Here is an 8,999-nt window from a genome sequence, read left to right as displayed (position 1 = left end):
GTGGCGACGCGTCGCCACGGCATGCGTCGCCACGCCAGAAATCGGTTTTACGTGCGGCTATAGATGTTTCACATCAATTATAGAAAACCAGCGTCAATCAATGATAGGTTTTCAAGCGACTTCAAAGAAAGAGGATGTTATCAATCTGACTGCTTTTTGTATGTTACCTTATAATTTTTACGGGGTGAACAGATTTTATGATTTTTTTATTTGAAAGCTGGTGCCTCACATGAGGGTCCAGTAAATTTGGTATAGTTCTGACAATTTGAAAACGGTTTAGTTTTTTGTTCAAAATAATTATTATATCTGCGATATGACCTTAAGTATTTCACAAACGCTAGAAAAAAAGGGTCATTCGACCTACGGTTTGATTAACAAATTGCTATGTCTTGCAATACTAGAGAAACTGGTTTTTTTAGGAATTCGTGTATGTATGTTATTTGCTTATTGGTCAACATTATATACTGGAACTGGAATTTTGGACTGCACCTCCCTTCCAGGGATGGAAGAGAGAATGAAAACAATCTATACTAATATTATAAAGCTGAAGATTTTGTTTGTTTGTTTTAACGCACTAATCTCAGGAACTACTGTTCCGATTTGAAAAATTCTTTCAGTGTTAGATAGCCGATTTATTGAGGAAGGCTATAGGCTATATATATACCACGGGTGAAACTAAGGCGGACCGCTAGTTTCCTATAAAACCTTCACATTTGGGTTTTCACACTTCACATTCATATATACTAGCTGTGACCCGCGGTTGACACCGCGTAAGTCCGTACCCCGTAGGAATATCGGTATAAAAAGTGCCTATGTGTTATTTCAGTTGTCCAGCTATCTACGAAGCAAAATAGTATTATTATTCACCAATAGATGTCAGGAAAAAAATCCGAATAGAACATGAATATGACATTTTCTAAAAAAAATTCCTAGCTAGATCGATTTATCGCCCACGAAACCCCCTATATACTAAATTTCATGAAAATCGTTGGAGCCGATTCCGAGATTCCAATTATATATATATATATATATATATATACAAGAATTGCTCGTTTAAAGGTATAAGATAATTTAAAAAGGTTAGTGTGCAAAACGATAAACGTACCAGAAACATCCGCAACGATTAGCAACGGATGTGTTGTAAACCTCCAAGAGGACAATATTAGAAAGGTATTGTTTTTAAATAAATACAATTAAAAAAGTAATTCCTTCATAGACAATTATGATACATATCTTTATCTTTTTTTAGTCAGAGAGAGCCAGGAAGGCGTGAAATTCTTTGTGATTTTCTTTTCTCACTACGACTCATTAACCATGTTTGAATAAGAGGCTCTGTAATCTCTGTTCGTAAGGGAATATTTTGAATAGTGCTTACCAACATAAACACTGATGACGTTTTTAAAGGTCTTAAAATATTATTTTATAAAAAACCCCTCCCGGGCTCTAGAAAACCGAAGAACTTTAAATGATTACCTACTAATAATTTATACGAAGTGCCTGACGCGAAATAATATCTTTGAATTATTAACACGTCCCATTTATAATGAATCATCGATACATAACAAAACAATCATTAAAATAAAAACCAGCGGTTCAAGGAGAGATATGTGAATTAATGCTTTGTCCATAAATACATACATAGACACTTCAAGCCATAATATAATTACACAACATAATACCACGCGATGTTTTCCTAATCTTATAAACCGATGTTATGGTTCATTGATCCCAAAAAATATATTTATATAATAAAGATATATAGTATAAAGTTTAGGCCGTGGCTTCATTAGTTTTTGATATCCACAATCCATATTGGTGAAAAAAACAACTACCATTTTTTTTTCTAATTTGTAGGCCTCATGTCATCAAATACGTCCAACGGTTTGAGCTGCAGGGCAGGCTGAAGATATTATGGACATATATATGTCACATACATATAATCATACACTCGAAAAATATTAACCTCCGTCTGGCTTAACGGAGTGAACAGAATTTAGACTATTAATCTAGATTTACGTGAAAGAATATAACATACATTCTCGCATAGTTTCATTTTAATAACAGTTTAACTTATACACTATAGAAAGAATATACTGGAATACGTAGAATACACAGAAAGAATATATTTTACTATAGAAAGAACAAATAATTATTAACAGTTCAGACTAGCAGATGCTAAAACTGTCTACCAACGTGTCAATTTGCTAAAAGTCGATCACACGCACGAAACACAGAGCATGATACTATTTCACGCCAGTCTTCTGTGCCGGTGTGGTAGTCCCCATTGTGAGTCGACCCAATTCATGTCGAAGCGTCCTCGACTCTATATGTATAAGTTGCTAACATCCGACCAATAGAAACAAATCCTGCACTTCACCAAACAACTGAACGCTTATAACTTATTCAAAGAAAACGTTTAACATAGTATTTACTGGTAAATGCTAAAACATTCCACGACCTACAAACGTACACGAACGCATTACCCCCATTTCGTTGGTTTTGCTCAATGCCGAACATTCTCAGGTCAGACAATAACTTATAATTGTTTATGTAACTCGCTGTGTTAATATTAATTGTTTACCAATTATACTGATGTCTTCGTTTAACTTTTGCAGATTTTTAATCGATCAGAGGCAAATAAGAATGAACAATCCATGGTATCGATATTATATATATAAAAAAATAATTATATTAAGTAAGTAATTAAATTAAGTAGGCTAGGCGTTACTACGGTTAGGCAAGAAACGGGTTCGAATCCCGCCCCGTGATCGAATTTTTTCTATTCTTTCAAAAAATTTCCCAAGTTGCCTATATGTTATTCCAGTTGTCCAGGTGTCTACGTACCAAATTTCTTTGCAATCGGTTCAGGAGCTTTTGCGTGAAAGCTTTCGCATTTATAATATTAGTAGGATATAAATAAACACGTCAAGTCCCTAAAAATAAATGACAATAAAAAACAGTATTGAAAAAAATATATACCAGGCTTCGTATCATAGTTTTCAAATCATTACAGAATAAACGACATCATATTTAAAAGAAATACTAGCTGTGACCCGCGGTTGAAACCGCGTAAGTCCGTATCCCGTAGGAATATCGGTATAAAAAGTGCCTATGTGTTATTTCAGTTGTCCAGGTATCTATGAAGCAAAATAGTATTATTATTCACCAATAGATGTCAGGAAAAAAAAACACGAATATGACATTTTCTAAAAAAAATTCCTAGCTAGATCGATGTATCGCCCCCGAAACCCCCCATATACTAAATTTAATGAAAATCGTTGGAGCCGATTCCGAGATTCCAATTATATATATATATATATATATATATATATATATATATATATATACAAGAATTGCTCGCTTAAAGGTATAAGATATATGTTTTAATACCAACAGATTATTTGATACTATACCTATAATAAGAACAGATATTTTCAAATTCACTCTCTCATTTGGTCGTCTACGTAAGAAAATTTCCACGTTCATTATAAAATCGAACTCTCACACATGTGCAAAAAAATCTTAACAATCGTTTGGTTCCGATCATTTCTTTCTTATTTGAATTAATTAAGACGCAACGTGAATACAATGGTGTTACGGTTTTTAGGCTTGCTCATTAATACTTCAATTAAACGAAAAAATAAAAACGATAATTGAAACGTACACTGACTTCTTAATTTGTTTTAAAAGATTTTATCGCGTAGCTTTTTTTAATAGAAAAGTAATACGATATCTTAGATAATATTATACAAAGTTTTCGTTTTCCAAGTTTTCTTATTTGCTTATAGCAAGGTATACTTATAAAAATATTGTATGTAATAACACATAACATATATAAAACTATACGTAGATCTGATACTTAAACAGAAGTTGCAGTTTATAATTTAGCAAGTCCGTAAAATAATCTTGTGAATAAATAGCAATCAATTACTTTCAAATAAAAATATAACAAAAATACGATATATACAAAGCATATTTAAAATTCTAAAAACAATATATTGCAATGTCCAATATTGAAAGTTATCAAAGTAATTACATATTATTTTTATAGAATATACTATGAATACTTCACAGGTAAATTTAGTATTACCGTTAACAAAAACGAAACCGAGTTTAGTGTTCTTTAATTTATTCTAATACGCTTTATCCTGTAATCGGTATCTTGAAAGTTTATTTCGCAATATATTACCGTGCTGTAACTACTATATTATAAAATACTATATTCTTGTACACTCGATTTCAAAGCAATAAATTGAATTTTTAATGTATACATTAATGTCCGTAATTTGCATTATGTTTGGTATTATTTTGTTGGAATTTTTAATAGATAAATTAGAATGTTCAAGAACATGGGAAGTGTTGCAAGAAAGAACGTATAGATGTTATTAGAATGGTTGATTTAAATAGTAACTGAGATTGTATTAAAACTTTTAAGTATCGGTTTGAAAAAAAAAGTAAAAACTGGCTATTAGCGACATGGTCACAGAGTATACGGATAATTTTTCAAAAATCAACCTCTAAAGGGTTGTTAATATATCCTTTGTATTCATCGACTTATAAGTAGACATTGCTTATCGAAGCTTGTATTAATATAACTGAAGAGTTTTATAAAACGCGCAAATACAGGAACTACTGGACGAAATTTAGAAATTCTTTTATCGATTGATATTATGTACGTGATCCCTAAGTGCATATACATATATATATGTATCACGGGCGAAGCCGGAGCGGACCGCTAGTAAGTGTCGTTTGGCGTTTTATGTAATACTAGCTGACCCGGCAAACGCTGTTCCGCCTTACTCCTATCATTAAGGGGTCTGAAAAATAGGTTTTATTATATAGGCGATTCTCAGACCTTGCCGATGTGCTCAAAAAAATTTCATGAGAATCGATCCTGCTGTTTCGAAGGAGCATGGTAACTAACATTGTGACACGAGAATTTTATATATAGAGATGAGGATATTTCACGGGCGTTAAATTCTTGCGGTAAAGATAATAAATCACGATTGCTCGACATTCCGCGGAGTAACATAACTCGCTTCATATTTAGTATTTACCGATTCACCCCGCTTATATAGTAAATACAATACGTAACATTTCTATTACAGTTGAATAACTACAGTACCCGGCCAAGCAACTTTGTCTGCTCAAAAGGGTAATGTTTCTAAGATGGGTGACTACTTTTTGGCAGGTTCTTTGCGACCCGCGGTTTCACCCGCGTTAGTTCGTATCCCGTAGAAATATCGGGCTAAAAAGTTGCCTATATGTTATTCCAGTTATCCAGCTATCTACGTACAAAATTTCATTGCAATCGGTTCAGTAGTTTTAGCGTGAAAGAGTAACAAACACACTCACAGCAGGATAGGATGTAGATAGGTTATAATATTGCGTCACTTTACCTGTACTAATTAAATATATACCACTTTATATAGATATAAGATTTCTGTAGATTTTTATTCAATTTAGTGCAGTTTTCCAAGAAGCTGAGAGTTAAATAAGGATTAGTTTCACAAAAAACGTCCAGCAGAAATCTGCAATGTCTGCGGGAAAATTACAGAAAATATACTTCGTCATTTAATGATCAGTAACTATGGTTCCCCATAATTACTTTGATAACTTTGAAATTGGTATCCCAATAAACTAATCTAGTTAATTTTAAGTAACTTAGTATCTATATCTCGAATTATTTTTTTATAGGCTATAAAATATATTATGGGCAAAGCCGGGACAGGGCAAAAGTAAGTTTATAAACTATACTTTTTAACTAAACCTATAAATAATTTATTAAAATTTGCGGTTTGAAACAATTTTTCACTTGAATACCTTTGTGGTATTTGTTGAAAATAACATTAAAGATATAATATTATAATGCAGGTAATTGACTCGAAATTTGAAAAAAAAGGGCTAAAAAAAGGAAATAAAAATGTTTGTTAAATAAAAATCTCTCTAGTAAATAAAAATTTACTAAAGAGAAAAAAAACAATGAACACTATACTAATTTGCCTTATTAGTTCACGTAAAATGTCCCAAGTAAGTTAAACTTTAAACAACGAACAAAATTAGTATGTTATCACCAAAGACAAGTTTACATTGAAAAGTTTACATTATGTCGAAACGAAGGCAGTCTTTCCTTGAATCGAGCTAACAGCATCAGTATAAAATGTAACTGAAAAGGTCAATAATTGCAAATAGAAATACCTTTGGTAGCTTAAATTACTTTAGCACAAACCACTACACTTCACTTGTTATTTAGAAAATAATTTGTAAAAGTTCACGAGTAATAACTTCTGTTGTTCTGCGCAACATATTTTAAAATCACGCGCACATCATGACAGTCGCTGCCACACTAACTTGTGTCTTGCGAGTTGTGATTGGATGTCGAAAACGCGGGAAAGCACTGTGTGATTATGTCAAGATGGAGTTGCTGTTGATCAAAATTCGATTTCTTTGATCAAAACACATTAATTAGAAACAGAATGTTATTTTAAGTTTTATTACTTATTTAATATTTTTTCATGCTGTATATGATAGCTCAAAATTTCTATAAATTATTTTAAGTAGGACAATAGAGAAGAGTGATGTCTCTAATAAGCTTATAGATACGAAAGAAAATCATTTTATTTATATTTTATTATTTGTGTGTGGGCAACCATAACAATACTATTTCTTTACAAGTTTATAGACGCACTTCATAGGAAAAATTTATCAACTTCATACATAAAATTCAACATATTTCTCTATATGTATTTTAAACTTGCAAGTTTTGATACCTACACAACATACTTAGCTAAAATGAAAAGAAAAATCTGTTTTATAATAAAATGTAAACTAGAATAACCAAACCAAAGAACCAAACCTAAGAAGTAGCCCTATTGAGATCAAGCCGATTCCGTGAATTGAAAGTTGAAATAAACTAAATGCAGCGGAAAGTATAACCCTGAAATACACTTGTAAATAAAATATAAACCTTGTCACAGTAATTTGGGACAAGTTGCAAGACATTAAAGTCTATTTTCACCTGTATATAATTAACATATTTTCCATACAATAGCGCACGATTGCCAGCACTGACTCATCGATTTGAATTTTAAACAGTTGTGCACGGGATAGTCACTCTTGTCGTTCCATAGACTTATATCTATATACGTCTATGGGAATGCGGAAAATTAAACATTAATTCAAATAAGTTGATCTATTTAAGAGACTAGATATACTTATACAATTCAGTTAACGTACATCGATAATTTAAAGAATGTTTGTTTTTGCATATCTAAAATCTAATATTATTTATTATTGAGCAATTTGGCATTTACTTCAGATGTTTATAAGGTTTATTAAGGTTTTGATAAAGAGTTTTCAATTTCTTTTACGAGTTAATTTAAAAACCATGTATCGTACGTACATTTATTTTATAAAACGGTGCATTATCTACTCCTAATAGATATTTCGAAAGATAATTCTACTTGAAAATCTTCCAATTGCTGGTAACCAGCATACACACATACATAGTAGAATAAGTTATAAAATTATAATTTTATTGTCCACGAAATATACCTAAGTACATGAATTATATTACATTCATTAAAGTATAATTTATCGTTATGAAACCAACATTTCAATTAAAAATATAGCTTATTAACTAATTTTAACATAAAACTAAACAATTATACTAGACGAAATTTAAATTGTACCTCACGGCAGGCACCAGCATTAAAATAAATAAATAAAAAATTATGAAATGGATTCACCCAGTCGAAAGTTCTGAGATGACAAGTACAAAAAACAAAGTCGAATCTTCTTTTTTTTATTCGTTTATACAAGCATTATTGACAGTGTGTTTACCGCCTTAAGATGATGCATTTAAGAACATCAATCTTCGTAACAAATTCACCGTGGGATCCACATAGTGTTTATTACAATGACTTATTTTCAAGGTACCGCATCCGCGTTAATGACAAAGACGGAATGGAACATCTATCCCTGACCTCTGTCCGGATGTGAATTAAGTTTACCCTAAACAACGTAATAATGGTCATTGTTTCATAATTGTTAAAACTATCCAATAACAACGTAGTCGTCACTTGGGACAATGGCACAACTCAAAAAGCTTTCCGTATATCGAATATGTATATGCTAATTAAAATGTAAGTAATAATTGTTCGCATTAACTTCATTTTTTAATACTTAATTATAAGAATCATAAAAACAAGTATAGATATCGTATTTAAAGTGACATTAAATTTCTGGGTAAATTAATCATAAACATTATCAATAAACATAGTTATTTGATAGTTGAGAAATTTTGAAAGAATAGAAAAAAATTGATCACGAGGTAGGAGCAATTTTTTTCTATTCTTTCAAAATTTCTCATTTAAAAGCATTTCAATGCCATAAAACTAAAAATCATATTTGATAGTTACTGATTAATTTACTGTTAGACTTAGCGGTGGTATGTACGTGAAGACCCATTATGGTCAAGGTCTACGTCAACCTACATGCACTTCCTTTGACCTTAAAACTTATGTGTTCCGCTTTGTTCCAATTTTAATTCATGAATCCCTTTATTAAAATTTGTCTTGAAGCAGGCGAAAAAACAGGCGTTGAAAATGGAGAGTTTCCAGGTGAAAGCTTAGTTATAGTCATTTTAGTTCAAGTCCCATATTAGTTATAGTCATTTAAGATTAAACTATTATTAATGAGTCCCAAGCGAGAGCCATTCCTAAAGTTATAATTACTATTTACTCTCGTACGGAGTACCTACTATGTTATTCGGAAAAAGATTTTTATAAGAACATACTTTCATAGTATAATTTTATTTATCAAACGATAAATTAATATTGTTATAGTTTTTCAAAAACGTTTTCATTATTAAATTCTCCAACAACGGACAAGGTTTGCGCTAAAGCAAATAAGATTAATAATTTTTTCTAGATTCAATGATACATGTTATTTATTAGAGAACCCCAAAAATAATTACTTTCCAAATCAAAACAAATAAT

At 31.1% G+C, this 8,999-nt stretch overlaps 1 protein-coding gene across 1 annotated transcript in view; it reads right to left on the bottom strand.

The window, feature by feature from the left end:
• LOC119836646 overlaps window positions 1-6,356 on the bottom strand; it is a 20,940-nt gene extending 14,584 nt beyond the window's left edge. Inside the window, exon 1 of the mRNA XM_038362033.1 lies at window positions 6,199-6,356. The gene's annotated coding sequence lies outside the window, so the exon portion shown is untranslated. The remainder of the gene's footprint in view (window positions 1-6,198) is intronic.
• Window positions 6,357-8,999: the final 2,643 nt, after the last annotated feature.

Source organism: Zerene cesonia, chromosome 25, assembly GCF_012273895.1.
Source record: "Zerene cesonia ecotype Mississippi chromosome 25, Zerene_cesonia_1.1, whole genome shotgun sequence".
Taxonomy (NCBI): Eukaryota; Metazoa; Arthropoda; class Insecta; order Lepidoptera; family Pieridae; genus Zerene; species Zerene cesonia.
Note: the sequence above shows the minus strand (reverse complement) of the source record. Positions and strands in the feature narration are given on the sequence as shown.